Source organism: Rhineura floridana, chromosome 2 (genome assembly GCF_030035675.1).
Source record: "Rhineura floridana isolate rRhiFlo1 chromosome 2, rRhiFlo1.hap2, whole genome shotgun sequence".
Classification (NCBI taxonomy): Eukaryota; Metazoa; Chordata; class Lepidosauria; order Squamata; family Rhineuridae; genus Rhineura; species Rhineura floridana.
The window spans coordinates 25,832,248-25,859,741 of record NC_084481.1 but is presented as its reverse complement, the minus strand read 5'-3'; positions in this window follow the sequence as shown (position 1 = coordinate 25,859,741).

The window sequence follows — 27,494 nt, the reverse complement described above, 5'->3', positions numbered from 1 at the left end:
TATTCAGATGTTATGGAGAAATAGAGCCATGTGTCATCAGCATACTGCTAACACCTTGCTCCAAAACTCCTAATGACCACTCCCAACAGCTTCATATAGATATTAAATAGCACTGGGAAGAGCATAGTCTCCTACAGAACCCCATAGCACAAGTGCCAGGGGGCTGAGGAACAGTCACCCAGTGTTACTTTCTGGACATGACCTTGAAGGTAAGAGCGGAACCACCATAATAAAAAAATGCCTCCAATATCCATCCCACCGAGTCAGTCCAGAAGGATACCATGGTCAATGTATCAAACGCTGCTGAGAGATCGAGCAGAAGTAACAAAGTCACACTCCTCCTGTCTCTCTTATGATAAAGGTCATCCATCAGGGCAACCAAGGATGATTCTGTTCTGAAACCAGGCCCGTTGATCAAAAAACCACAGAACTGAAACAAAACATAGGCCATCTAGTTAAACTCTCTGCCCAAAGTTAAGATAATTCCAGGCCAGGCCATTACAGAACAAAGAGAATCATAGTCTATAAAAGGTAAACAACAGGTAGACAACTGCAGAAAGTACCAGCACAGCAAACAGGATTATGGCCTATGTACAATCCCATTATTTGACCTTTTGATTATCCCCTATTTTCCTGAAGACTGTTTGGATAGTAGAGGTCGTAATGTGTTGCAGTGAATATGCCAAATGGGAAAAGCTGATATCCATACACAACTGTTAGTAATCTCAGTTGAATTTCACAAATGTAATATATCTCACTTTTCAAACATGCATTAGTAAATGCTAATAATCAGATCTAGAGGACTGTCTACATTCACTGATTATCTCATTACTTTCCAGGAATTCACAAAATATCTGTGGCTTTGTCAAAATTCACACATGAATAACTATAGTGAGATGCCACAGATTTTAACCCTCTTCAGACATCTCAAAGAATTTGTGAGGGCTCAAGCTAGGTAAGAAGTGCAGGTGTGTACGCACTACCCCAACATCCCTTTGTGCACCAACCCTCTACTTCCTCCCAAACTTACATACTCAATGCAACTTTTGCGCATTAAGTGTTTTACCTCATTCAGCTGAATGCAGTTGAATCCTCTATTAGATTAAGAAGCTTGATTGTACAGGGGTCCCAGTCACGAAGGGGATTCATAAAAGAACAGCAGAGGAGGAGGATGGGCCAGTATGCACAGGGATGTTGCAGGCGGGGCCTACATGTGCATGCAGGAGCAGCTGTCAGGGAGAGGCAGAACCACATAGATGGCCTCCCAGTATCATGGCCGTGTGCTGGGATGATGTGGGGGGAGGCAGGACCACTGATCCCCACCTCATCGCAATAACCCAGAAACCACCCTTTCCAACTTCTTTGAGTTTCATCATAAGAAACTGACTTATACTGAGTCAAACCATTGGTCTGTCTAACTTATGATTGTCTCCACTAACCGGCAGGGGCTGTCCAATGTTTCTGACTCAGAGGACATTTCAGGCCCTACCTGGAAAAGCCGGGGATTGAACACCAGAATGTCCATTGTCTACTCTGATTGGCAACAGCTCTCTAAAGTTCATGATGAGGTCTGTCACATTACCTGCTACCTGATTGTTTATTTAAAGAAAAACAAGAGACAAAGAATTGAATCTGGACAGCTGTTAGTTCGGCAGGGCGAGCTGGGGCTAGGGATGGAAAGATCTGTCCGTTTTGGCGCTCTCGGTTTTTCCAGTCTTAAATTCAGTTCTGCAGCATTTTGTGAATTTGCAATTAAAAAATCCTCATGAAAATGTTCCAGCATTTTAGTGCTAACGTCTCCTAACACACAAATTTTTGTAGGAAGGTTTGACTAATGTACATATTTCTGCAAGCCGTTTCTCATCATATAATGTATTTTTGCATGTTATTTTCACTCATGTATTCATTTTTTATGTACAGTTTCCCCTGATGTATGCATTTTTGTAAACATTGTTTGGTCAGCAAGCTGCATCACAAAATTTGAATAAGTACGGATTTCGAAGGATGGCTGTGTTTCAGTTCTCGTATTGTTTCGGAAAGTGCGAATATGATAGATTTGGCTTGCTATGCAAACTGAATCAGATTTCTCGCTCATCCTTAGCTGCCGCTAAGCAAAACTGGTGTTCATGTTGGAGCAAATATAGGGGCTGCAGCCAGAGCAACATGACTTTTTCAGCTCCGTCATCAAAAAAGTTGTTCCTGTTGTTTTTTAAAACCAATCTTGCATATATTTTAGGGAAATGTGCAAAATTAGAAAATATATAAAACCGTTTGGTGTGAACAGGATTGAATAATGTCTCCCCCCAATCCCCTCAAAGTATAATTCCCTAGCAAAACCAGCAATAATTACCCAAATTACACTTTGTTAATTGTTTGGTGGGATATTTCTTTTAAAAACCAGAGTGTTAATTGGGAGCAGCTCATGAAAGCGAGTGACTAATTGAGTTGGCAGGAGCCTGATATGCAAGTTTCACCACTAAAAATACAACATTTACAATGTAACACTAATTTAAAATGTCAGGTTTTTTTTTTTTTTTAAATGGTGACTATTTTATAGTGGGCTCACGCCAGTTCAATTATGCACTCTGTTTCTTGAGCCACCTCCAATTAATTTTTTCTTAAATGTATTTTTCACTATTTAGTCATAGCAGTGAGTTATAACTAATGATGTTTTTGAGAATTAGCTGGCTGTTACTGTTAACTGCCGGACAACTTTGATTATCTTTCTTATCATATTTGATAGAAATGTATTATTGTTGTATAGGTAGCTGGTGCTAAGCTGGCAATCCACAACTCAATTTCTTCTTCTTCTTCTTCTTCTTCTTCTTCTTCTTCTTCTTCTTCTTCTTTGATTGCTGAGGATTACATGTGTAGGAACTGAGGCCATAATGTAAGAATGGCCCATCACCAACATACTGGGATTGTGAGTCAGATCTCTCTTCTATAAATATGGAGAGGCCAGAAGGAGACACTAATGTTGTCTGGTTTCCCCCTGGCTGCTATGTGGCTAGAAAACAAACAGCCCACATTTCTGCCCTTGCTAACAAATGACACTATAATCAGACAAAGATAAGCGCCACCTATACAGTGCATTCTTGGCCTCCTCAAATATTTTGCAAGGTTTGGTGGCAGCCAAATAAAAGGCAGCCAATTAACCAGTCCGTTACAATGTTTGACTGGTCAATTGACCATTGTGCCAACCCTAACACTTTCAACAAACTCAGACACTGATAACTGAATCTTCTCTTATCAAGAATTCTGGCTTCATTTGAGAGAAATAAGTCCCACATGTTCCTTCAAAGACCCAATGGCTTCAGCAAATTTCCTTCTGTTCCTTTTAATATTATTCATTTATCTATCTATTTATTAAATTTGTTAGTTACAATTCTACACAAATATATGCACTCAAAGTGACTTACAGTTAATAAAAATTAAAACTTAAAAGCAAAAGTTTTACCAACTTCGGTTGGTAGCCCAGCTACGTCCCTATTTGAGTAAAGAGGACCTTACATCAGTGGTACATGCTCTGGTAACCTCACGTTTGGATTACTGTAATGCGCTTTACGTAGGGCTACCTTTGAAGACAGTTCGGAAGCTACAACTAGTGCAAAATGCGGCGGCCAGATTGCTGACAAGGACCAAGCGGTCCGAGCATATAACACCTGTTCTGGCCAGCTTGCACTGGTTGCCAATATGTTTCCGGGCTAGATTCAAAGTGTTGGTATTAACCTATAAAGCCTTATATGGTGCGGGACCACGATACCTTGCGGAACGCCTCTTCCGATATGAACCGGCCCGTGCACTACGTTCTGCTACGAAGGCCCTCCTCCGGGTTCCAACTCACAGGGAGGCCCGGAGGGTGATGACAAGATCTAGGGCCTTCTCAGTGGTGGCCCCCGAACTATGGAACAGTCTCCCTGAGGAAGTACGCCTGGCGCCGACTCTGCTCTCCTTCCGGCGCCAGGTCAAAACCTTCCTATTCTCTGAAGCATTTTAAGTTACACTGATTTAATTTTAAAAATGTTTATTGTGTTGGATTGTTGCTTGTATTTTAGTATTGTTTTGTTATTTATTGTATTTTTATGCTGTTTTATGTTCACCGCCCAGAGAGCTATTGCTAGTCGGGCGGTATATAAATTTAATAAATAAATAAATAAATAAATAAAAGATTAAAAGAAATATTAAAAGTTGAAAAATAAAACATTACATAGGTGCTGGAGCAACAGAAGGCTATGCAACAGAAGCCCTCCAAAAGCCTTCCAAAGTTAAGAACCAAATGTCTGGGAGAAGAGAAATGTTTTTGCCTGGCACCTAAAATGGATAATGATGGCACCAGGTGTACCTCTGTGGGGAGAGTGTTCCACAAACAGGGGGCTGCCACTGAGAAGGCCTGTTCTCATGTTGCCATCTCCACACCACCTTTGGAGGGGGCACATGAAGGAGGGCCTCTGGTGCTAAGTGCAAGGTCCAGGTTGGTACATATAGGGAGAGACAGTTCTTGAAATGTTGGGGTCCTGAGTCATATAAGGCTTTATAGGTCAAAACCAGCACTTTGAATTGAGCCTGGAAACTAATTGCTAGCCAGTGCAGTTGCACCACAACTGGTGTGATGTGCTCAAACTGTCTCATCCCGATGAGCAGTCTGGCTGCTGAATTCTGCACCAGCTGCAGTTTCTGAACTGTCTTCAAAGGCAGCCCCATGTATAACACATTGCAGTAATCTAACTACCAGAGTGTAGACAACAAAAATCAGGTTATCTCTGTCTAGATAGGATCATAGCTGGGCCATCAGCTGAAGCTGATAGAAGGCACTCCGTGCTACTGAGCCCACTTGAGCCTCGAGCAACAACAGTGGATCCAGAAGTTCTCCCTAGCTGCATACCTGCTTCTTCAGAGGGAGTGTAACCCCATCAAGAGCAGGTCCATCCTGTTTAGGGAACCATCCACTAACAGTGCCTCAGTCTTGTCTGGATTCAACTTCAGTTTATTGGCTCTCATCCAATCCATTACCATGGCAAGACATCACTCTAGCACATCTATTGCTACACCTGAAGATGTAAAGGAGAAACAGAGCTGCGTGTCATCAACATATTGCTGACAACTTACTCCAAATCTCCAGATGACCCCATTCAGTGATTTCATGTAGATGTCCAATAGCATGGGAGATAAAATCGAACCCTGCAGAACCCCACATTGGAGGCTCCACGGAGCCAAACGGCACCCCCAAGCATTTCTGAGAGTGACCATCCATGTAGGACTGGAACCACTGCAAAGCAGTGCCATCCACCCAAACTTGGACAGCTGCTCCAGAAGAATACCATGGTCAATGGTATTGAAAGCTGCTAAGAGATCTAGGAGAATTAGTAGTGACACACTCCCCCTACCTCTCCCAACATAGATCATCATACAGGGCGACCAAGACAGGTTCTGTGCCAAAACCGAGTCTAAACCCCAACTGAAAAGGATCTAGAAAATCCTCCTCCTGTATTTCTTCCTTTCTTTTTTAAAAATGGGGGAACTGCAGCCAACTCCTTCCTAAATGGAAAGGAATCCTACAAAACTTTCTTAAGCATATTTGCTCCTGTTTCTCACAGAGCTTGGAAAAGTTACTTTTTTGAACTACAACTCCCATCAGCCCCAGCCAGCATAACGCTGGCTGGGGCTGATGGGAGTTGAGAAAAATAACTTTTCCAAGCTCTGGTTTCTCAACACAAGAGCGAGGAGGGGCATCATGAGTAGCCCACTCCCTGGCCTTCATGCAAACAGCATGGCCATCTGTAGCAATAGCTCTCGTGTGTAAGATGATTGCAGCCCAGGGGTGAAATAAGACACAGACACATATGTCGGGTAAAGTAACGGGCCACTTTACTAACCAAATTCATATTAGAATAATGAACCTGCAGAGGGGGATTAAGTGTGGGAGCCTCCTAATGAGTCAGGCAAAGCCTGCTTGCAGCTATTCAGGTAACCCAAACCCTTACCCCAACCACACCCAGATGGTGCATAGGGAGGCCAACCTGTGTCACCGCCTGCAGTGCCCTAAAACTCCAAGTGGATGAGTCATGTTGGTACCAAAGGCGACCCATATCCTGCCCCCGGGCCGTATAGCCCTGAACTGCAGGCCTCCAGAACCGCCTATCACCCCCAAAGGTGCCTAAAGGTGTCACCTAGCTGCCCTTCACCTTTAACCTTTCCCACACCTCCTTGACACTAAAGGGGGACAAACCGCTGTTTAGTCCCCCTTTACCCCACATCTGAACAAAATCTCATGCAAACCCCTCTGCAGGTCTGCTAATAGGATATCATTACCTACATCCATCAGGTGAACACCATCTGACCGATACAGCTCCAACCTACTGTGTCTTATCTCTGGATGATGAATGACAAGAGTCACCAGAGTCCAACAGGGCCAGCCGGATTTGCCTATTTACTTTCTTGTGGGTCCTATTTATCCCCCTGGGGTCACCCATACAATTCCAGTGTATACAGGGTAGAATATCTGACCACACCAAGTGCACCCCCAGCCAACACCATGCAATGGAGGGTGCGGGATAGGCGGCATGGGCTTAAATAGGCTCAGCTGCCCCGCCCCTGTAGTGTGCCATGACATGCTCACCCTCAATCAAGATTGCGGCTCAGGATTCACCCCAGGCCACAAAGCATGCCCCGCAACCCGGTAGGTCCTGAGTGCGGAGTGGGAATGCATGGAGACCTCCATGTGATCCAGAACCCTGGTGTCTAGGTTCTGTGTCACAGGGAAGCCTGTGTGCAAAAAGCCTTATGTCTAAAGGTTATTTGCAGACAGTCAATTTCTTCACATAAAGGTTAGATGGAGCAACTCATCATGTTTTCACTCCTATGTTGAGGTACATGGGAGCATGAATGCCTGAAACAGATTTAGAGCAGCAAATAGATGATTATTTGGAGAGGAGGGAAATGTCGTCTGTGAGCATTCAAGCAGAGAGTTGGGCAAGCTATATTAAAATATTCAGAGCTTTCAACTACTGGAATGTTTGAGGGTTACATAGGTAGCAAGAACACACTGTGTTTTGCAAGGTTTAAAATAGGGGCCTGAGGGCCATTTTCCTTTCTGTGCAACCATCTGGGGGCCACATAGCTGGGATGGGCAGGGCCACAGGAATAAGTGGGCAGAGCAACAAATTTTAGCTTTGTACAAGAGGCTACTTTCTAAACATGCTCACACACCCCTCTCGATTCCTAGTCCAGGCAACCAAGAGGCATTATCAGAGTTCAATGAGACGTTCCAGCCAGGCAAAATCACCCAAGGACAATGCAAAGCTAGCGTGGTGAGGGGCAGGGCCTGGGGAGACTGTGTGGTGCAGGGAGAGTCTCAGTGGCCAGGCAGAGGGGCTTGGAGGGTCAGAGGTTCCCCACTTTATAACATGTTTCCTCTGTTTATTTTAGTCAATAAGCAAAAATAAGCTAATCCTGCGTCAAAAATGAGCAAATCCTATCTCAAGCCACATGGCAGATGGCTGATGACCATGTTGATCTTTGTGTGGTCTACCTGGGTGCGACAGTGGGGGTTCCTATTTCAGCAATCTCTGTTCCTAGGACACAAGGCATCTTTCCAGGTGCTTTCCTCGAATTGACACTAGTGTGTTTTGACGATATTATTCAAACACTTCTGACTGGGCTTGCCCACACAGGAGGATGACTGAAGGAAAACGTGCCACCTCTGAACAGAATGCCAGTGCAGTGGCAATAGTCCCTGCAGTCCACTCCCAGCGATCCTGGCTGTGGCAGCATGAGTCACTCATTGCATGGCTGGACTAAACTTCTGTTATTACTGCTTGTCAAAAGTAGTTATCACTGGGATTCCCCGTGGAGACATTCATTCAGATCTAAAATGTCATTACAGAGAGTGACATAGAAGAAGGACATACAAAGCTATTTGCCTTAGGATATTACATGCTTGCTGTTGTCGGAGCTCTAGCTAATGGCATGATCTAAAATGGTGCACAGGTGTGCTTGTCAGTAACATTTTCTATTGAAGAAGCAGTGACTCAGATCTTAAATAAAATGCAGACACATGTGCACACGTGGGGTTTTGTGTGTGTGTACGTGCGTGTGGTGGGAAGAACCCATAAAGCTTGAATCGCTTCTGGAATTTTTTTATTATTATTATTATTTTTAAAAAAGAGTGAAAATCAGAGAAAGGCAAGTCGGTGGAACTGGGGACGGAAGAGGGCAGAGAATGCGCTGACACACCGCCATCGGAGGCGGCGTAGCCACCTTTTGACAGTTATAAATAATGCTGATGAACAGCAGTAACTGCAATTAACAGAATTAATTGCTGAAGCAACAGGGTTGTTATGGGCAACCACAGAATGCTTTACAAAGACAAAGGCCCCAATCTAAAGGCATCCTCTGGCAATGGCAGGATATGCTTTCCTTGCAGCATGGCGGGATTCCCTCTCTGTCCCTTTGCTTAATAAAGTGCTTTGCACACTGCCTGCTTTGGCAGCACTGAACCCCTAATGCGGAGAAGTGTGACGGGGCAGCTTCACTCAGGCCCTGCAAACAGGGGGACCGGCAGTGCCAGAGCTGACACCATCATCACCACCATTACTATTAACTGTCCTGATAATTTTAGCTGAATTGAGTTTATCAATTACAGACGGAAGTACATACACTATTGACGATGTGGAAACGGCACCAAAGCAACATGCATGCTCCTTAAGTGCCTGCGTACAAGTATACCTTCCTCATTAGATCAGAGCAAAAGAGTCTTATGGTGTTAACCCCCCCCCCCCCGGAAAGTATCATAGTGTCTCCCATGGCAGGGTTGGGGAACCTCCCGCTCATGGGCTGAATTAGGCCCAACACAGCTTCTAATTTCACTCACAAGGCTGTTTCCCTAAAGCCATGCACGCCTGCCCCCACACGACATCATATGTGATGATAGGTATGGGGCAGGTAGAGACATGGCTGCCAGTGAACAATAGGGAGCATTAAATTGGATTCCCTATTGTTTCTTGGCAAGGGAGGTTTGTTGTCTCTGCTGAGCAGCTGATCAATGCTGACAGCGAGCCTGCTGGAATCAGGGGTGCTATAGAGAGCCCCTGCTGAAAGCAGGGCTTGATGTCATGCCCCCTTCAGAGAACTCATCCGAGGAGGAAGAGGAATGGGACACCACAGACCAAGGAGAGGGGACATGCAGGGAGACAGCCCAGGACCCTCACCAGACCAGAGACAAGCCCCTGAGGGAGCCTGCCTGCCAGAATTAGGAAGCAACCAGGAGGCTGCCCTTTCCCAGGAGAGAGAAGACACCAACAGATGTTGCAGCAATGAAGGCAATCAGCACGATTAAGGAGCAGGAGAGCTCACAAGAACACAGGCTGATTGGAAGCACCTGGGCCAGCATGCAGAGTACAAAAGGCTGGGAGGGAAGGGAGACTTCTTGCTAGAGTCAATGTTAAACCTTACTGCAGACATTATTCCAGCTCTCCTGCTAAGCCTGTGCCTTGAACCCTGCCCTGCCTGATTGGATCTCTTGGTTCCTGGACATTTGGACTCCCTTAAGGACTTCTCTGCTTCCTCCTTCAGCGCTTCCCAAAGGTATAACACGCTGGCTGATAGAGTTGCCAGGTCCATGGCCTGAGACTGATCCTGTATCTTTAGGAGAAGAGAAGGTCAGCCAAGTGCAGGTGTTGTTGCAACTCTGTAATGGGAAAAACCACAAGGTGGAATTCTCCCTCCCCCTCTCCACAACTTTTAAAGATACAGAAGATCTCTTGGAGGTTGGACCTGGCAACCAAGAGGTCTTCTGTATCTTTAAAAGTTGTGGAAGAGGGAGGGAGAATTCCACCTTGCAGTTTTTCCCATTACAGAGTTGCAAGAACACCTGCACTTGGCTCACTTACTCTTCTCCTAAAGATACAGGATCAGTCTCAAGCCAAGAACCTGGCAACCCTACTGGCTGACCCCCTGGTTCCTCCTGCCTGGTAGATTTATGGTTTGGCCTTATCTGTTCCTTAGCTGCATGCCTCTGTGAACCCCCACATTTGACACTTGAAGTCAACAGTGATCAGCTGATTGGTGCTGCTACTTCAGGCCCCAAACAGCTGATTAGCACTGAAATCAAGCCATGTTGCAAAGGAAAAGTGAGTCATCTGATGTCAGGTGTGTGGCCCTACCCACTTGTCAAAGTAGCCCACTGACTGGGGGGGAGAGACCCAAGATCTGGCCTACAGACTGGAAATCAGATTACTGGCTTACTGGGAGCACTTGCAGGCAGCAGCAGCAGAAATGGATAACAGCAGTAGGGGAATGGCAAGACATCCACCATTTTCCTTGCAGAGTTCTGGTATGGTAGAACAGCCTTCCAAGAGGAACTCTACCTACTATCCTACTGCTACACACAAAACTGGTCTCGGAGGTTAGAGCAGGCAGGAGGGTCCAATTCTGCACAGTTCACTTTAGCATCAGTGGTCCCTCCTATGCAGCTCTGGCCAGCAGCAACTGCCCGACCATGCTGGCTTCCATTGCTACCCCCACTGCCCATAGCATCAATTTATACAGTCCCCAGGATTCTTTGGGAGAAGCTGTTTAAAGTGGTATGATAGTGATTCAAATGCATAGTGCAGATGGGGAAAAATAAAAATGGTCAGATTTGTCCATCCTAGTAGAAACAACTGCCTTGTTTTTTTCAGTACCCCTGTTTTGCTTCCAAAGGAATTCCCCCTCTGTAACTTTATCTCAGCAAACAGGGCTCCATGTTGATGCAAGGTTCGCCAATAGACATATGAAAAAGCAATGGATTTTTTTAAAAAATACGTTCAGTTAAAAAAAAACAAGAGGAAATGTTTTCTGTCTTAACTTAAGGATCTTTGAAAACTGGTGTGCACCACTGTGGTACTTACCACAGGCGAAGGAGGAGGCATGCAATCTCTTTGAAGCTCACTGAAATGTTATGTGGTATAGGATTTGGATGACTCTTGTTCAATCTGTTGCACAAGTAAGCCCAAATGGTCTGAAATCCCCCTGGGGATAGAAGGCAAGAGGCAATGCAGGGAGACATGAGGAAGACGGTGAAGAACAGACGCTCACGGTTCCTTGGGAGTTTGATGCTTAAGAACATGTCTTAGGAGGTGACCTTGCTCATGAACTAGATAAAACTCCTATACACGCTGTTTTGGCTGCTACATTTTCAAGAGTTTTGTTTTCCTTCTGTGGATGTGATGTCAGCGAGAGCTCTCGCAGAACTTTGCACAAACTTATCAAAGGGCTTCTTTGTCCCTCTGGGATTGGGATTTAGGTCTCTAGGCACGGAGAGCAGAACATGCTGTTCAGAGAAAACTGTTTATGCTGAGAGACCAATTCTTCATGAGTCAAGGATATAGGTCTTAATAAAATTACAGTGTATTAATTTCTAGCAGAAGCAAGGGTGGTCATTTATTTTGGAAAGGTAGCGGCACAGTGACAATTGTATTAACAGTACACTGGCTCCAGCTCTATCCCAGTATGTTCATGGTATGCTTTAAAGAAATGCAATTCAGATTAGAGAGGTGTAAAAATACATGGAGCAGTTTGCAATGCTGTTTCTCAGCTAATGGTAAGACTTCCATCAGCAGAATGGGAAGGGAAGCCATTTTTGGTGATTCCCTTTCTCCTACAGCCCAACACATCCTCCTAAACTACTGCAGAAGCTCAGGGGAGATGAGATTTAGGGGGTGCATGGGAGAACACAGGGAGAAGAGAGAAATGGCTTAACATTGCTTCCCTCCCCATCCTGCTGCCAGAAGCCTTACCATTAGCTGAGAAACACAATTTATCACAAACCATAGTTTCCTCCTGCTGAAGCAATGTAGTAAGTGCCTAGGTCAGGTGTGCGAAATATTTAACCCTCCAGAATTTGCTGAACATCAGCTCCCATCTGCTCCTGCTAGAATGGCTAGGGATGATGGAAGTTGTAGTTCAGCAAATTCTGGAGGCCCAACAGTTTCCCACACCTGCTTTAGGTGGCTGACAGCCTGGAAATAATAATAATAATAATAAATTAATAATAATAAATTTAATTTTTGTGTTGCCTATCTGGCCGAAGCCACTCTAGGCGACGTACATATTAAAATTCAATAAAATACAATATAATTACAGAATAAAATACAATGCAGTCAACACTAATGCAGGCGTAAAACTATGTAGGGCAATCAGAAACAATAAACAATCACAGAAAAATTAGCCCACCCCAGAGATCCCAAAGGCCTGTCCAAAGAGCCAAGTTTTTAAGGCTCGGCGAAATGTATCCAGGGAAGGAGCATGGCGAAGATCAAACGGGAGGGAGTTCCAGAGAGTGGGGGCCGCCACTGAAAATGCCCTCTCTCTAATCCCCACCAACCTAGCTGTTTTCGTTGGTGGGACTGAGAGAAGGCCCTGCGTGGCTGATCTAGTTGGGCGGCTTAATTTGTGGTACTGGAGGTGCTCCTTCAGGTAAACTGGGCCGAGACCGTATAGGGATTTAAAGGTTAACACCAACACCTTGAATTGGGCCCGGAAAACAACTGGAAGCCAATGTAGATGAAATAACACTGGTGTGATGTGATCGTGGCGGCGGCTGTTTGTAAGCAACCGAGCCGCCGCATTCTGCACCAGTTGTAGTTTCCGGACCGTTTTCAAGGGTAACCCCACGTAGAGCGCATTGCAGTAGTCTAATCGAGAGGTGACCAGGGCATGTACTACCAGTGGGAGCTGATGAATAGGGAGGTAGGGTTGCAGCCTCCGTATGAGGTGTAGTTGATACCAAGCTGCCCGGCTCACTGCCGAAATCTGCGCCTCCATGGACAGCTTGGAATCAAGAACAACCCCGAGGCTGCGGACCTGATCCTTCAGGGGTAAACTCACCCCATTAAGCCTCAGGTCAACAACACCCAACCTTCCCCTGTCACCCACAAGCAGCACCTCGGTCTTATCAGGATTAAGCTTCAGCCTGTTCCTTCCCATCCACCCACTCACGGATTCCAGGCACTTGGACAAGGTCTCCACAGCCAACTCCGGTGAGGATTTAAAAGAGAGGTAGAGCTGCGTGTCATCAGCATATTGGTGACACCGCAGCCCAAAACTCCTGATGATAGCTCCCAGTGGTTTTATATAGATGTTAAATAGCATGGGAGAGAGGATAGAACCCTGTGGCACTCCACAAGTGAGGGGCCAAGGGTCTGAAACCTCATCCCCCAATGCTACCTGTTGATGCCTGTCAGAGAGAAAGGAACGGAACCACTGTAAAACAGTGCCTCCTATTCCCAATCCTTCCAGGCGATCTAACAGGATACCGTGGTCGACGGTATCAAAAGCCGCTGAGAGATCCAGGAGGACAAGAAAGGTGAATTCTCCGCTGTCTAATGCCCTCCTCATATCATCCACCAGAGCGACCAAGGCTGTTTCAGTACCATGTCCAGTCCTGAAACCCGATTGGTATGGATCCAAATAATCCGTTTCATCCAAGTGTGCTGACAACTGGCTAGCCACCACTCGCTCAATGATCTTGCCCAAAATCATTCAAGATGTCCTGATAGGGGTTATGTGTGATCAGTACGTTTTGGTTAAAAAATGAGGTGCCGGTATTCATCTTGATAAAAGTGCAGAGGGTGCCAGCACATAAAAAGAAGTGCTGGTGAGTATTTAACAACAACAAAAAAGACCCTGGCTATTATTATTATTTTTTTTAAATACACATCTAATAGTCATGGCTATGCATTAGTTCTGGATGAATCCCAAATCTTTTGGCTTGCCCAACACAAAGCAGGGGCTGAACGAGGCTGCACAAATCAACACAGGCACCCCTGACTCACATCATGACACCTCAGTGATATGGGAAGAACAGAAAGAGGGAGCCACTTTGCAAAATCAAAATGTATGTTTCTAGCTTCAGGAGAATGCCAGGATCAGGAGGGGAATTCCTTTATCACTGACAGGTTTAATTTGTAATCAGAGGGAATTATTTTACTTGGAAAACGAATTTTTTAGTCTTTCCCATCCCACAGTTATGAGCCCCCACAGTTCATTTCCCAGCCTAAGCTCAGATAACTACACCCAAAACTGTATCCCTGGAGATGCCATTTGCCTTGCAGGGGAAAAGATAAACTGATCTCCCACCATCTCTTCTATTTTCAGTATTGCACATCAGAATAAATCCGTAAACTTGTATGAGGAAAGAGAAACAATACCATTTATAGAGAAATTGCATGGTTTTTTTTTTTTAAAAATGCACACCTCACCCACTTGCAGATATTTACATTTAAAATCGGATTACCAATTTAAGACTTCATTTATGTTAGATGGATGAGTCACAGATGGGGATGGGAAAAAGAGTCAGTAGGTATTAGGCTGAGCCTATAGTAGGTCAAAAAGAAACCAAACAAAAACAAACTTTATCATGCAATGGGGGGGAGGGGAGGGAATGAATGAATGAATGAATGAATGAATATTCCAGCGCATAGGAAATTGCCTTTTACTGAGTCAGTCTTTTGGTCCATCTAGACTGGCAGCGGCTAGTGTCAGGCATTCTGTTGGAGCTTGAACCTGGGACTTTCTGCATGCAAAACAGATGCTCTACCACTGAGCCACGGCCCTTCCCTTTCCACATGAGGCAGTGTGGCAGGAAGAGATGGAAGCCCCATTCATTCATTCATTCATTCAGTACTCTTGGGTACCCAATGTGTGAAGGGACTACTGAGAAAATGTAGGCTAAGCCTGCCCCCTAGAGTCCAGTGTGTTCTTTGGCCATGCCCCTGGGTACTAAATGCATGAGTCTGAAAGTGGTCATGTGTATGTGTGTAGGGTTCACTCCTTGGCAAGGGGAGGACAATGGGAATCCTGATCCATCTCTATGGAGGGACACATATGCTTATACAGAAACATCTGCCTTCCACTGACACTGAACATGACACTGGGTAAGGGACAAGGCCAGTATGCATACCAGCAACTAGGGGGTGGGCCTACCCTAGACATTCTCACTAGCCCCATTGCATGTTTGATAGCTATAGGTAACAAATGCTTGAATAAGGTTACAGGTGCAAGGAGAGTACCACTAGCTAATGAGCTTATATGGATGAGAGGGGCCTAGAAAGGAGGAGCATAAAAGAGGGAGAAGATACAATTAGGGATAAAATTATGGGGAGCCATAAAAGTTCCTTAACTTTATATTGGGCTTTCTGCACTGTTTTCAAAAGGAGTTTGAAAACAGTGTAGAAAGCCCAAGTGTCAATATAAAGACTCATCTAAGGGAAGGACGTCCATGGTGACTACAGAACAAAAGTGTGTAGAACACACTATAAAAAGAAGAGAAACATCCCAATTGGGATTATATTGATGAAAAGGGAAACAGATTTGTTCAAGAACATGTGTTTATAATCCAAAGTGCTAGAAATGTCTCTGTACATGTTTATATCAGTCCATATAACCACCCCTACCACCAAAGGGGGCAGATACAGACCTTGCTTGGCATGTATGGAGAAAGCTTTGGAGAGTGGTGTTCATTCCAGTGTTCCGATAGTTCTCTGGCTTCCTAGCTCAACAGGACTTCAGGCTTCTTTTCTCATCCCCTCGCAGATCTCCCAGAATGCACAATCTGCTCTAGAGGGTCCCCAAGCCCCCTGGGCTACCTTTGTATTTGTGTGGGAGGGGGCAGAGGAAAGAGAAGCTGTGTGGATGCCTGTTCAAACTATGCTGCATCTCCGACAGCAGTAACAGCAATGTTTTATACTAAAGTTGAGATTTTAATACATGAATGAATGAAATGGCACAAATGTAAATGTAGTAAGTATCAAAATGTTATATTTCAATATGTTTTAAGTGTACATATGTTTATCAATAAAAAAGAATGACAATGATGATAATGGGACTCTTACTTTGCTCTTTGCATCTAATTGTTATGATCACTTGCAACTGTAGAGAGCTCAGATTTAAGCATGTCAGAAGCTAGTTCAAAAACTAGAGAACCACAGGAGTATCTAGCTGAAGTATGAAAGCTAAATATATGACAAGCAAGAAAGATGCTGGTTTGGGAGACTCCCTGCTTATACGTTTCCAGCTGTCTTTCATGCGCTTACTCTTGGTATTCAAAAATATGAACCAGAATGTAAGACATTTCAGTCCCACATGTAGAAAGAGAGAAATAAAAAAGAAAGGGGATTTTCCAGTGATGGGAGGTGGGCTGTCAGGTTACTAGGGATGGAAGGATCTGTCAGTTTCTGGTCTCTTGGTTTCTCATTTTCCCAATCTTAAATTCAGTCTAAGATTTTTTTAAAAAATATCTTCATGAAAAGTCTTCAGCATTGTTGTGCAGGTTTCAGCTACGGGACAGAGACGGCTTTGGTTGCCTTGGTGGATGACCTATGCAGAGAGCTGGACAGGGGGAGGGTGTCCCTGTTGGTTCTACTGGACCTCTCAGCGGCTTTCGATACCATCGACCATGGTATCCTTCTGGGCCACCTTGCCGGGATGGGACTTGGGGGCACTGTGTTGCGGTGACTCGGCTCCTTCCTGGAGGGACGAACCCAGAAGGTGGTGCTGGGGGATTCCTGTTCAACTCCTTGGCCGTTGACATATGGGGTCCCTCAGGGCTCAGTTTTGTCCCCCATGTTATTTAACATCTACATGAAACCGCTGGGTGAGGTTGTCTGGGGGTTTGGGGTTTGGTGTCATCAGTATGCGGATGACACCCAACTCTATTTCTCCTTTCCACCTAAAGCCAAGGAAGCTGTCCTGGTCCTGAACCGGTGCCTGGCATCAGTGATGGACTGGATGAGGGTGACCAAATTGAAATTAAATCCAGACAAGACAGAGGTGCTCCTGGTTAGTCGAAAGGCAAATCAGGGAATAGGGATTCAGCCTGTGCTGGATGGGGTTACACTCCCCCTGAAGACACAGGTTCGCAGTTTGTGTGTGCTCCTGGACTCAGCTTTGAACTTGGAGGTCCAGGTCTCTGCAGTGGCCAGGAGTGCTTTTCCCCAGTTAAGACTGGTCCAGCTGCGCCCATTCCTGGAGATGCCTGATTTGACTACAGTGATGCATGCCTTAGTTACATCCCGTTTAGATTACTGTAACGCACTCTACGTGGGGCTGCCTTTGAAGACTGTTCGGAAACTTAAACTGGTACAAAGAGCTGCAGCCAGAGTGCTAACTGGGGCTGGTTACAGGGACCATACAACCCCCTTGTTACAACAGCTCCACTGGCTGCCAGTTTGTTTCTGGTCACAATTCAAAGTGCTGGTTTTGACTTATAAAGCCCTACATGGCCTAGGTCCAGGCTATTTGTCAGACCGTATCTCTCTATATGAGCCTGCCCGGGTGTTGAGATCCTCAGGAGAAGCCCTTCTCTCAGTCCCAACACCTTCGCAAGCGCGATTGGTGGGGATGCGAGATAGAGCCTTCTCGGTGGCTGTCCCCAGGTTCTGGAACTCTCTTCCTAGGGAAGCACGAATGGCCCCTTCCTTGCTATCCTTCCATCGACAGGCAAAGACTTTTTTATTCCGACAGGTTTTTGGACTAGAAGATGTTTAAGATAGGGCCTCATAAGGTCTGTTGTATTGTTCTATGGTCCTATTCTTAATGTTTTAAATTGTCTTAGTATCTTAAGTGTATGTTTCATGGTTTTAATGTTATAAATAGTTTAATTCTATTTTAATTGTATATTTTTGTATGTTTTTTTACCTATGTGTAGTTTTTATTTGTAAGCTGCCCTGAGTTCCAGTTTTGGAAAAAGGACGGGGTAAAAATAAAGATTCATTCATTCATTCTTTTAATAAACACATTTTCGCATGCAGTTTTGACTACTGTACACATTTTCAAAAACACCTTCCCCTAACATATGCTTTTTTTTGTCAGCATTGTTTGGTTGAAGAAGTGTATTGCCAAAAAGAAGAAGAAGTGAATTTCGAAGGATGGCTGTGTTTCAGTTCTCCTATTGTTTCAGAAAGAATAAATTTGATAAATTTGACTTTAAATGTGAACTGTATCATAGTTATCCCCTTCATCCCTCCAGGTTACAGAGGATGTGAACTTGAAGACCTTGCACAGCACACAATATGTCCCATGTATTATTTCATTACTTTAGAATAGGCATAGGCTTGGATTGCAGGGGGTGGCTGCATGGGAAGGAGAAATCAGCAAAAACTGCCTCCCCCTTTGCACCAGGAGGAACCATTTGCTGGATCAGGGCCCCTTCTATGAATAGAAGCAGTAGAGGCTGGTGCATTAGGGCAAATGGGGTGCTAACCCACCAAGGTCTGCCCTCAGCCAACCCTCACATGTCTGCCTTCTTACTTACAACCAGTCCAGGGGGCAGCTCTGCCTGTCATTGTATCTGACTCCACCTGCTGCTGGTCTTCCTGCCAGTCCCAAGAGGCACCAACCATGGCTGAGTGGAAGGATCCACACCATTTGCAGACAATTCTAATGTTTTAGAATATTTTTAAACTCTCGCTGTGGGCACACTAGTCTCTTCAAATCAGTTAAATGTTTTTTTCTGGCTATGTTTTGAAGCAACTCTGCCCTTGGCTAGACACACCTCTCTTCCGACTACAGATCTTTCAGGACTGCAAAGTGTTGGGCCAACCACTGTGTCTGTCTGAGCCTACAGCAAAGCATTTCCATTGGCCAAACCCGGAAGACAAACAGGTTGATCTACCAATCACTTGCAAAATCTGCCTGAAACTGTATCTTTAAAAAATTCACTCGAGCTGATCCAACCAGTGTTTTGGAATAAAAAGGGATGCAGTTTGACTAGCATTGTGTGCCCCCATTTTTAGAAAAGAGAGGTGGAGATGCACTGGAACCAGCACAACAGTAGGCGTGTCTCTACCCTATAACTATTTTTTCAAATGTTTTTAGAATGCTTTTCTTTTTGTTGCTGTTAAATTGTTTTGTGTGCCATCCTGGGTGCCTTTGGGAGGGAGGACAGGATATAAATTTAATAAATAATAATAAAAACAACATCAACTCAGGATCTAACCCATTGATTTGGCCATGGGCTTCACAGGTCAGTTTACTTTTCAAGAGACCAAAGCATCCTTCAACCTATCTGAATTCCAGATTCATTTTCAGTGCTGTGGACAAAGATTTTAATCCTCAATTGCACACCAGGCATTTTAGAAGCAAGCTAGAGAAATCCCAACCATCACAAAGAACATTTGTCGCTAACCACCACATGTGGTTTCCCTTTACCTTTTTGGCATGTGCATTTCTGAGCTTTTACATCCACATAGTTATGCTGACATTCTTACTTCAAAAGCCTCTATGAATGAATGGTTAAACTGTTGTCAAGCATGTTATGTTTGGTACTCCAGCCGTTTGTGAGAGTTTCCCTCTTGGGCTGTTTTCTGTCCCCTGCCTACAGCTTCGGAATGTGCCATTCATCTTATGTTTCATTTGGACTGTTGTTATAAATGAAACAATTGTGCGCCCTTGCCCCGTCCTGTGAAAACAGCCTAAATGTGCAACACTTTCCACAAGACACTGCTCCCCTTCTTCTTTTAAGCTTTCGAGTTACCTGTTCAGAAACCTACCACCATGCTTTGGAAACTTTCAACTGCAATTATATACTTTTTGTTGTTGTTAAATAACTTTAGGATGTTTCCAGGGAAGGGATTTGTAAATGTGATAAATAAATAACAACCATGGTTTTATGAGGGTTAATTAATTTAATTAAAGGGGTTTTTTTTACCATTTTTAAACTTTTTGAGCAGTGAGTTAATAATCAACACAAAATTGGGAGGTGCTATAGCTCAATGGTGGAGCATCTGCTTTGCATGCAGAAGGTCCCAGGTGCAATCTGTGGCATCTCCAGGTAGGACTAGGAAAGACTCCTGTCTGAAACCCTGGAGAGCTGCTGCTAGTCAGTGTAGACAATACTGAGCTAGAAGACCAATGGTCTGACTTGGTATAATCAGCTTTCTATGTCCCATTGAGTTCAGTGGGGTTAATGCAGAGGATTTCAAACTCAGGGTTGCTACTTCTTGCAGAAAATAACTCGTAGGGTATAGCTGAGCTGAGAACTTCATGGAATGGCCTTGGATGAGTCAGATCATTGGTCCATCTAGTCAAGGGCTATCTCTTCTGGCAGGATACTTTCCCTTCCCCCTCTCAGCCCTCATACATTCTACATAATGGCAAGGAGTATTACCTGGCATTTTCTGTCTGCAAAGCTCTCCTATTAACCCTCTAGAATGTGCCAAGTAGCCCCTCTAGCTCCTTTTTGCTGGGGCTGTTTATTCACCTGCCTTTTCTGAGCATGGAAGCTGTGAGAAGAGCAAGAAAAATGAACGGCCATCTCCATTTTCCTATTGCTGAGCGGTGTGTGTTTTGGCCCAGAAAGAGAAGGTAACAAGATATGGTGAAGCGATGATGATGAGGGGGATCCATTCAGTGACACACACCCCTGAAGTCATGTTGTTAAAATTCAGAGCTAGGCTGTGTAAGTTAAGGGTAGCTTAAGTGTAAGTTAAGGGATGTTGCTGGACTACAGCTCCCATCACCCTGACCATTAGCGATGCTGGCTAAGGCTGATGGGAGTTGTATTCTGACAACATCTGGAAGGCCATAGGCAGAAGCAGCTCACCAGGTGGGACTCAGATGCTTTACTAGCTTCCTGGGAGGTAGGCAAGTCTTGCTTACCGGGAGAGAGAAGGGGAGGGGCAAAATGAGATGGCAGAGAGAACACCGTGCAAATGAACCAATAGGAGTGCCAGATTGGCTGTGCCGATGAGTTTGCATCACACCGAGCTCACCACTGTCTCGCTCCTCTTCCTCTCCTTCAGGTAGGCAATAGTGACCCACCTGCTGGGAAACTAGGCGTACCTGGCAAGCCACTTCTGGCCACAAGCTCCCCACCCCGGGTGGAGTGCATTAAAAGTCAAAACCAGCACCTTGAATTGAGTCTAGCAACAAACTGGTAAGTGTTTCAGAACACATGGATTGTTCTCTCATCAACTTCCACTTGGCAATGCACAGGCAGCAGCATTCTCTACCAGACTGAAGTGGCTAGGGGTGACTGATACTGGCTTGGGATGGAACTAGGCAGACATTATTCCCTACAGGTTTCTATCATTGGTAAGGCAACCTCTTATTCTTCTACATGAAAATTAGAAGAAGAAAAGTAGAAGTGCTTTTAAGACTCCAAGTGCAGCAAAATATTCGGTTAGAGTTTGACTTTACTGCCTTGGAGACTGTGAAAGAACTGAACCCTTGTGAGAATTAGATTATGAACAACAGCACAGGAAAACAGAAACCATTCTGCAAGCCCAAAGAAAATAAAGTGCTTTTCAAGATTCTCTGTTTTGCTTATATGCTGTAGGCAAGGGCACTTGCTGCCCCAGAGCTTCAGAAGTCAAGTCTGTAATTTTTCCTGCCAAATTATCCACCATGCTGCAATCCCTTGTGCCAAGTTGTTATTTTCTGCAATTGCTGTCAACCCATTAGAAGGAAGGGGGGAATCCTATCGTTAAGAGCTTCATAGAGAAGATCAGATTGCAGTTAGACGTTGAAAAATAACAACAGATTTTGGCAAGCTGCGGCAATTTTGAAGCCAAAATAGGTGATCTCATGCTCGCATGAACTTAGCTGGAGGGCCAAACTATACTGATCTGTCACATTTCTAGTTTTGGACATAGACATTTGTTTATTACTCAGCTAATATTTCAGAGAATCCCTCCTCCTTATGGCAAACAGCCATTGGCTTTGTGTGTTTTTTTTAAAAAAAATTGAATTAAACCACCAACACCAGAAACTTCCACTTCAGTTTCCATTTTTGTTGGAATGCTCCAGCACCCCTACTCCCAGGTAGGGATGGGTGAGAATTTTGATACGTTTCACATTTCAAGTCGAATCTATTAAATTTTCACTTTCTGAAACAATATGAGAACCAAAACACAGCCATCCTTTGAAATTCCCACTGTTTATTAGGAGAAATATGCTCTAAAATGCTGGAGAATTTTCATGAGGATTTTTTAAGAAGTCTCAAATTGCTACTGAAATGTAGAACTGCATTTAAGACTGGAAAAATGGGAAACTGAGAGGACTGAAATTGACAGATCTTTCCATCCCTATTCCCAGGTAAGTGTGTACACAGGACTGCAGCCTCACCCACGTTTTGGAAAGAAGAGTAGAAAAGAGATTTTAGAAGTAAAATGAAGTACAGTATGAAAAGAAACTAAAAGCTTCACAGCAGTGGACCAAAGACTCCCTCAGATGCTATGTTTTCCAGGCATACGTCAGGTTGCCCACAACCTCCATTTTTCATTGGGCAGTGCTGCAGATCTAATTCCTTGTGCAGAATATGCCTTGCCTTGGCACACACAGTTTCTTTTCCTTGCTCTGAAGTTTGGCATTCCTTTAAAAAAAAAAAAAAAGCAGAAATGCTGGGTCAGTTGAGGCACACAAAGCAATATATACTTATACACTGAGATTCATAATGGAAGATTTCTTGTTAAGTAGGTAATCTTTTTTATGATCTGGTAAAACTGTAATATGAATAACAGGCATGCCATTGGAGCAGAACTTGGGAGGGAACAAACAAAGCTGCTGTTGAATCATTGTTATTGTGCAGGAACACTGGGGCATGTGTACTTCTGCGGCAAAATCACTCCGAACCACACTTGTGCAGCATGTTTTATGTGCCATAGCAAATGGTTTTCTAAATGAGTTTCTTTTCCTCCCAATTTCCTTAGACGGCATCTAATTATACTAAATGCTTCTGTTTATTTACAAAATGCTCAGAGTAGTGGTTGGGTTTGATATGGCTCCCAAACCAGCAGTCCGTTTAATTCAGTGGAGGACTAGAACTCTGCCTGCCACTTTGTTAGCTCTGCAATGGCAGTGTGGGAAGGGAGGGAGGGGTGAAAAACATTCCTTTCTGTACTTCCAATGAGGCATTGACAACTTAACTGGACATTCTGCCTTGCCAGCTGGCTCTTGTTCACCATCTCACGGCCCCTCTCTCCAGGTCTGACTTTGCAATTCCTATAAACCAGATCTGCACATTTTCCCAAGCTGAACGCAGCCCATCAGCTATGTGACAGGAACTTAGGGAAACAGCTCTGTAAATGCCCTGATTTTCTTGCCTATCCAGAACTGTAGGAACAGGAAGCTTATCAAGCACCTGGAAGGCCACAATATGTGGCTGGCTGGCTACATTCACAGGCAGTACAAAACCTTTCTTTAATTGTATGCTTAGTTGAAGGGTTCCGTACAGGAAAGTTAAAGTGTGAGTGTGTGAGTGTGTGAGTGAGTGTGTGAGTGTGTGAGTGTGTGAGTGAGTGAGAGAGAGAGAGAGAGAGAGAGAGAGAGAGAGGAACACCACTTAGTAGCAGTTAAAGAAAATATCAATACAGTGGTCTTCAATATATTTTTGTGCCTTTCAGCTCATTCTAATGATGGAATGGGGAGGCCATGGCCCTCTGAATGTTGCTGGGCTATGACCTCCATCATTGCTGACCATCTGTCATGCAGGCTGGGGCTGGGGCAACTTGGAGACCAATGACATCTGGAGGGCTACCTCTTACCCATCCTTTCTCTAATGCATTTTGATTGAAACCATGAGCATTGCAAGGTGATGAGTTAATGAGTTGCTAAAGAAGCTTCCAGGCATTTTAGAAGAGAAGGGACATAGTGTGAGCCCAGTGAGTTTCCCCTAACCCAAGTTAGCACCTTGCTCTGTAATTCTGTGCTGCAAAGAGAAGAAGATCACCAACTTGAGGGGGCCTTCAAAACTATTTGTGTCCTGGTGCCATTACCAGGTCCAACTTTAATATGTTCTAAGCTAAATGACAACTTTGCTGGCACTATGCACTATCAAAGATTTCGAACTGACCTTCCTTTATATTAGAGCTGATTAAATGAACAAGTAAGCAAAATATAATCAAATGGCTCGCTAGTATTCTCCTCCTCCAGAGCAGAGCTTGGAAAAGTTACGTTTTTGAACGGCAACTCCCATCAGCCCCAGCCAGCATGGCCACTGGATTGGGCTGATAGGAGTTGTAGTTCAAAAAAAATAAGTTTTCCAAGCACTGCTCCAGAGTTACCTCCAAATCTGTTTCTTAAGCTCAAACATAGGAAGGCATCTCCTTTTGGTGTGTGGACACTGGTATGCAGTAGAAATGAGATCTTTGGAGGCTGAAGTAAAAGCATTGATATAAAGCTATACTGCTTTGACTAGAATATTCACTCTCATTGAGAAGTTCTTTGTGAATGTTACGTGCATAAAGGCCCCTTCAGTGTGTGATTATGGGGGCATGACCACTGCACATGTCGGGGTGAGGCTAGACTTGTGACCCCATAACCCCTCATTCTTATTTTAATTCACTAATAGGCAAAAAACCTTGCAGTTTAAGAACGTACCTATAGCCCACATATATTTCTATCAAATTGTAAAGAGCAGGGAAAAGCAGGAGACCTGACCTCCTCTCTGAGATATTGGACTGCCCTACAAATTTATAAAAATGCAAACAGAATTTGGGTTGGTCTTTCACAGTCCAATCCACTTCCTGTGTAGCTTGGAAGAATTTGGTAACATGTGCCTCTGAGCATATGGTGAGTGGTGGCAACACCTGCCATCTCCAAAGATGGAGAATTATATTTTTATATGTTTGTTGGTGTTCTTCTTATTTTGCTTCTTTCCTGTGTTACTAATGTTTCTACAGAGAATCTACACTAGAAAATTTTATTTCCCTCATTATTCATATTGGAAATCTGTGTCAAATTTATTTTTATTAATTTCAAAGCCTTTTTATTGGTCAATGTCATATGATGGCAAAAACTGCCATTTGTGTTTCAAATTGGAGGTTATATTCTATTTCTATTTTGCGTGCATTAACAGCTAAATCTGAAACTGCAGTTTGATGTAAAATCAGACTGATTATAATATGTTGCTAAGCAATGACTCTAGCTGTTGGAAAAAAGAGGGTGCATGTTTTCAGCCTGCTATGTTTAAACTACTTCATTTAAGGCAAGGTGGGCATGGTCAATTAAAAACATGGAACACACCTAGAATTTTGCTAGAATATATTTCACCTCCCACTGTATTATCTTGTGCAAATTGAGACACTTGTCATGTCCATTGGAAACTATTCTGCAGAATAGTCAGTGCCATTATTCTACAAGTCTTTTTGGAATTGTTTTAGTTTTGCAAAGTGTTGCTGTACTTCACATATATACAGAAACAGGAGCAAAATAAAATGACTTACTGTAGGAAACTTCACTAAAATTGCAAAGTAAATTAGACATATTTAAAATGACCATCTGAAATGTACCAGCTGTCTTAATAATGTTGCTTCCTCCCTGCTAAAACAAGATCAGCACACTATACTGTATACTATAGCCAGCATGGATTTTTCGCATTCTGCAATATTAAATTGAAAATATCCCCCATGCCATTCTGATACTTCTCATAAGCTCATTTCAAAACAAAACCTTACAAAACCTATAGTCCTGAACTCAGAAACTCTTGCTTAACAACCCTCTGAATTTTCATGATGATACACAAAACAGTCAGAGAGAATTGAGAATTCAAAGTGTAAAATGAGAGAGAAAAACCAGACCTCTTGTTGGAGAATTTTTGGGTCCTTTGGACTGGGGGTCCTTGAAATTTGAAGACACAGGTTTGAAGCAAAAAGGTAGGCCTTTATTCTTTACCAGCGTACGCAGGGTCAGCCGCCCAGAGAGTCTGGAGAGGACTGCAATGAAGCACAGCATGCATGGATCTTTTATACAGCACTAAGTATGCATGTGATATTAGTTTACCAATCCCACAAGTTCCTTCCCACATGACGTAACAGTTTGTCCTCTTTGCAATCTTTCCAAACCAATCAGAAAACATTAGGTAATTCTACTTTCTAGTTACATGAACACGTGTACAGGTAATTTATCACCATTTTAATATACTTCTTATTCCAATTTTCTGTCTGTCTTACTAATATCACCATTGTTCTGCTGTCCCCCATGACTAATGCTTTTCCAGGCCAGTTGAAACCAGTTACTACCATACACTACATTCTACTATTGTGAGTGGGCCTTCATGCAGACCCGATACTTTCATTGTTCCTGCTTGGCCAGGCTGACCCAGGTACATCTGGAGATATTACAACATGTTTCTTAACGATACCAGGTTGGGTTTGGCTTAACTTTAGGGTGACTGGAAGTTCATGAGCACCACAGTTCCATTAGTTTGCTATAAGGGTTCTTATATTTTCTTAGAAATCCCATTACTAACTTATAAAATACATAGCTATAGAGGAAGGGTTATGATTACAGTACTGGACTATGACTGGAGACCATACATTTAAGACAAGACACTGAGTGATTCTGAGCCAGCCACCATCTCTCAGCCTCAGAGGAATGAAAAAGGCAAACTACCTCAGTATACCTTTTTACCATGAAAACCCACTTACAAAGTTTGTATTCTATTTATCAAGATTGAAATTAAACACACCGGGTTATTTTAGAAATCAGTATTAAAACTCAGAGTTTATCTCATTCCTACTTTGATAATGTTACAAAGTTCTCCACTAGTCAGAGCCATCACTCTGCAGAACAAGAATAAGATATATTTGATTTGCCAACTATTCTTCCACTATAATTACTTTCCCAGGATCAAACGGTTTAACATATCAATCACAGGTTACATGCTTATTGCTTCCTAACAATATGCTCATTAATTAAAGTTAACCACACACAGGCCTGTCTCTGAAAAAGCAGGAGTTCAAAGTGAGGTGAATTTGACCATTGCCTGCTATCCAGGCCTTTACTCACAGGCCTGATATTTTAATGCTAGGATTTTAGGGTTCTGTGAGACTGGATTTTGGGGCCTCAAAGGCCTGCGGGCATGTTTGCTTAGCTCCTTATGATTTTCTTATATTTCATAAACATATACCTTCTAATATCTAAGTTCATATGTGTGGATATATAAAAATCCTCCATCACCCTTTTGGACTTTTTTCTGTCAGAGTTCTCATAATTTGTTGAAATTAATTACAAATCAGCCATGTTCACAGAGTACCTGGAATCCTATTACGGACCTTGCCCCATACTCTGACCTCCATCTTCTGCAGTTTAAAAGGTAAAAAAGGGCCTAGCTGATTTTTAAATAATTTAAGACATTTAGAGTTGAATTCAATTATTTATTTAGTTAGTTAGTTAGTTTAATTTATATACCGCCCTAAGCCCGAAGGCTCTCTGGGCGGTGTACAAAAAGATAAAAACAAGCATAATATATAAATACAATAAATACAATAAATCAAGGAACAAAACAAACAAACAATAAAGAACCAACAACATCCAAAATACAAAAATGCTGTTAAAATACACTTTAAAATGCCTGGGAGTATAAAAAGGTTTTCACCTGGCGCCGAAAAGATAGTAGCGTCGGCGCCAGGTGCACCTCATCAGGGAGACTGTTCCACAGTTCGGGGGCCACCACTGAAAAGGCCCTGGTTCTAGTCATCACCCTCCAAGCTTCTCAATGGGATGGTACTCGGAGGAGG